Genomic DNA, 4,856 nt, shown 5'->3' on the forward strand with positions numbered 1-4,856 from the left:
CTTAAAATCTAATTGATCTGATATAAGGATTGCCACCCCAGCTTTCTTCTGATGCCCATTAGCATGCTAAATTGTTTTCCACCCCCTCACTTTAAATCTGGAGGTGTCTTCGCGTCTAAAATGAGTTTCTTGTAGGCAACATACTGATGGGTTTTGTTTTTTTATCCATTCTGATACCCTGTGTCTTTTGATTGGGGCATTTAGCCCATTAAGATTCAGGGTAACTATTGAGAGAAATGATTTTAGTGCCATTATTACTCTTTAAGGTGACTCTTACTGTATATTGTCTCTGTGCCTTTCTGATCTACTACATTTAGGCTCTCTCATTGCTTAGAAGACCCCTTTCAATATTTCCTGTAGGGCTGGTTTGGTGTTTGCAAATTCTTTCAGTTTTTGTTTGTCCTGGAAGCTTTTGATCTCTCCTTCTATTTTCAATGATAGCCTAGCTGGATAGAGTATTCTTGGCTGCATGTTTTTCTCGTTGAGTGCTCTGAATATATCATGCCAGCTCTTCCTGGCCTGCCAGATCTCTGTGGATAAGTCTGCTGCCAATCTAATATTTTTACCATTGAATGTTACAGACTTCTTTTCTCGGGCTGCTTTCAGGATTTTCTCTTTGTCACTAAGACTTGTCAATTTTACTATTAGGTGATGGGGTGTGGACCTATTCTTGTTGACTTTGAGGGGGGTTCTCTGCATCTCCTGGATTTTGATGCTTGTTCCCTTTGCCATATTAGGGAAATTCTCTCCAATAGACCTTCTGCTCCCCTCTCTGTTTCTTCTTCTTCTTCTGGAATCCCAATTATTCTGATGTTGTTTAGTCTTATGGTTTCACTTATCTCTCGAATTCTCCCCTCATGGTCCAGTAGATGTTTGTCCCTCATTTGTTCGGCTTCTTTATTCTCTGTCATTTGGTCTTCTATATCACTAATTCTTTCTTCTGCTTCGTTTATCCTAGCAGTGAGAGCCTCCATTTTTGATTGCACCTCATTAATAGCTTTTTTGGTTTCAACTTGGTTAGATTTTAGTTCTTTAATTTCTCCAGAAAGGGCTTTAATATCTCCAGAGAGGGTTTCTCTAATATCTTCCATGGCTCTTTCGAGCCCGGCTAGAATGTTCAGAATCGTCATTCTGAACTCTTGATCGGACGTATTACCAATGTCTGTGTTGATTAGGTCCCTAGCCTTTGGTACTGTCTCTTGTTCTTTTGTTTGTGGTGATTTTTCCGCCTTGTCATTTTATCCAGATAAGAGGATATGAAGGAGCAAATAAAATACTAAAAGGGTGGCAAAGACCCCAGAAAAATGCGCTGTAACCAAATGAGAAGAGACCCCAAATTGTGGGGGGGGGGGGAGAAAGGGGATAAAAAGAAGTTCAGAATAAAAAAGAAAAAAATTTAAAAAATAAAACAAATAAAGAAAAAATATAAAAAAGAAGAAAAAAATATATATTTAGACTAGTCAAAAAACGTTAAAAAAGAAAAGGGTAAAAGTTTTAAAAAATTTAGCAGAAGAAGAAAAAAGAAAAAAAAATGTAAAAAGAAAAAAAATTGAAGTAGCCGCAAGACTAAAGAATCATGGGGAGAAAGCCATGAGTTCCGTGCTTTGCTTTGTCCTCCTCTGGAATTGCGCTGCTGTCTTAGGAATTGAACCTACTTTCCTTGATAGATGAACTTCGTCCTGGCTGGATATTTTGTTGATCTTCTGGGGGAGGGGCCTGTTGTAGTGACTCTCAAGTGTCTTTGCCCGAGGCGGGATTGCACCGCCCTTACCTGCGGCCAGACTAGGTAATCGGCTCGGGTTCGCTTTTGGGATCTTCTGTTCCCTGAACGCTTTCTGTAGAGTTCCGGAGGACGGGAATGAAAATGGCGGCCTCCTAGTCTCCGGCTTGGGGGAGCTGAGAGCCTGGGGCCCCACTCCTCAGTGCGCCCTCAGAGGACAGCACTCAATCACTCCCGTATCCCCAGCCTCTAGCCGCGCTCCGAGCTCACCCAGCCCGCGACCAGTTCAAGGTAACCCTGAGCTGAGAGTTCAATCCTTGGCTCTGTCTCTGCAGCCGGCTTCTCCGTTCTAATACCTGCGAGCTCTGTGACACTCTGACACTCCCGGTCCTTCTGTGACCCTGCAGGACCTGGGGACACGCTGACCCCGCGTGGGCTTCACCCTGGTTTAGCCTCTGGAGCAATATCCCTCAATGGAACAGACTTTTAAAAGTCCTGATTTTGTGCTCCGTTCCTCTGCCGCTTGCCGGGAGCCGGCCCCTCCCCCCGTGGTCTATCTTCCTGTCGTTTTAGATTCACTTCTCCGCCAGTACTACCTTTCAGAAAGTGGTTGATTTTCTGTTTCTAGAGTTGCTGTTTTTCTTCTCTTTGATCTCCCATTGGATTTGTAGGTGTTTGCAATGTTTAGATAAGCTATCGAGCTGATCTCCTGCTACCTGATGTCGTCTCAGCCTGTTACTTCTCCGCCATCTTGGCTCCTCCCCCTCCTGATTCTACTTCTGAGATGAGTGGCCCTCTCTAAAGGGACCCATAAAGCCCCTGAAAGCAGAAAGGAGAAAAGATAGGAGAGAGAGGGACTGGTGCTGAATAAGGGGACCTCCAGGGGGAGGACTGCCCTAGAGCAGCAGTAGGGAACTCTGAAGAAAATCTTTCATCTAGTAGTTTCTAGAACCAGAAGAGGGGCCCTGGAAGAAACTTTCAAGGGATCCCGGAGCACCCAGGACGCCAAGGAGGTACATATCCTGGGTTAATAAGAAGTCATGGCCGATGGTCCCCAGTCCTGGAGTCACCGGTCTGGTTGTTGTGCCAGGACAGCCCTCAATTAAGACAGCTGGACCCACATTACCACACTGGAGTTGGTCGCACGGGCTCCATAGTGACCATCCTAGAACTGCATGTCCTGGTCCCAGTGTTGGAAAGACACAAAGCAGACACCCATCTTGATGCTGGAGAACATGTGGGTGACCTGAATGCAGACAGTGTTGTTCCACTGTTAGATGGGAAATGGCACAGCAGAGAATTTACCCAGCACAGTCTGGCGGCATCTAGAAGTTAGACAAGGAATCAGTACATAGAGCCACTGTTGTGTCGGACTCCCCACCAATCATAAACACAAATCTCAGTCTTCCACTCTCTAGCAGCCCTAGCCACAACCCTCCTCCTCCAAGTCCAACACCTGTTTTTTGCGACAACACCCCAAGGAAGACATGAAACAGGCCTGGGAGAGGGCCCATGGCACCATTCACCTGTTACCTCCACCACCCAGCCATCCCCACCATGCTGCACCATCCATTTCTGAAGGCCTTCCTGGCAGCAGGGATTGAAGATGAAGTTGCATCCAAATGCACTGCGCTGACAGAAGCTGCCCAGGAGGCAGGGCCTGCCATCGCAGGCAGATGGGTGGGGGAGGGCTGGGGGCAGGCAGCTGTGAGCAAGCAACAGCAGGGTACCATGGTCTCAGGACAATATGAGCAACCAAAGGTCTGCTGTCCACCAGGGCACCTCATCCCTGGCACACTCTGCAGCAGCACCCCAGCAGCATGTGCCGGCCACATAGCTCAGCACCACCAGGAGCAGCTCCAGTAGCAGTTGGCTCAGGTCCAGTGCTTCCTCGGGTTTGGGGTTTGGAGTGGGGAGCTGGTCAATCTGGTCTCAGGAGGCCACGACGCCCATGCTTATCCACCCAGCCCGAGCCAGACCTGTAGGTAACTTGAATCAGAGTTAGGGCTCCTTGCTGGCCATCTCTCTCCTCTACATAATATACTAATAATTAATTTGATTTATCAATGTGTTCTCAAATCTACAAGCAGTTTTGTCTTATTGCTTTCCATTAAATATGACAATATATTACTAATTTCATAATAGGCAATGTGAAAAAAATATACTTGAACTCTGAATGGACACAAAAGTGCAGAAGGCTTCACATAAGAAGATGGAAACCTGGAACTAATCATTCATGTAGGGGGAAAAAAAACGAACATGGGGCATACGTTTAACCTATGCTAAGAGCAATATTTATTTCAATGCACATGATGAATATTTTTATGAACTAGGTTTTTGTTTGAACAAATTTACAATATTCTTAATGAATTATGGAAGGTATTTAACTTTGAAAATAAGTAAAAACAAGGCAGCATTGACTTGTAAAAATATTGAGGTTAAAATACTAGATGTATTAAAGTATTTTTAGCATATTGTATTGCTGGAAATGCTACAACTTCTTTCCTTCTTGCAAACTTCTCACTTGGTTAGTTAAACTTATTTAAAATCCTTGAAGTGAATCGCTGTGCAGAACCTCTTGGAAACATACAGAGTGCTTCTTACCGAGTAGGTCATCCTACGACTAGGGCAATTTCACATTTATTACCATGGCAAAATTTCAAATTATTTTTGTGTTCTACCTTAATCTCAGGACATAAATAATCAATATCATAGACTCTTTTGCCTGAAACTTAGATTAAGCTTGAAGTAGCGACTTTCTATTTAAAAGAAAATATACTATATCAATAAAGGAACCTAGTTTTCTTAAATCATCTCTCCCCAGTGCATTGTCTTTCCATCGCTTATGTATTTTCCACTTGTAACTATTGTCAGACTTGTTGCAATTCATAACTGAAATTACTCCCGAGGACCACAACAGTTTTAACTTAGTGTTTGCTTCATTTAGTACTGAAAATAATTTTCATTAAAATTTAAAATTTTTCTTATATGATATCATATCCTACATGCAAAATTTATAATCCAGAGAGCAAATGGTTTATTAACTAGATTGAACAGCAGGTAATAGGTATGGAAGTAATTCACTGGGGTTTATTCTGCTAGATGGTAAAACCATGAAAGTAGGTACATTATATAT

At 43.5% G+C, this 4,856-nt stretch overlaps 1 pseudogene; it reads right to left on the reverse strand.

Moving 5' to 3' along the window:
- Window positions 1–2,822: 2,822 nt before the first annotated feature.
- On the reverse strand, window positions 2,823–4,336 carry LOC123936574 (annotated as a pseudogene).
- Between the last annotated feature and the right edge of the window lie 520 nt (window positions 4,337–4,856).

Source organism: Meles meles, unplaced genomic scaffold, assembly GCF_922984935.1.
Source record: "Meles meles unplaced genomic scaffold, mMelMel3.1 paternal haplotype, whole genome shotgun sequence".
In the NCBI taxonomy this organism is placed as follows: Eukaryota; Metazoa; Chordata; class Mammalia; order Carnivora; family Mustelidae; genus Meles; species Meles meles.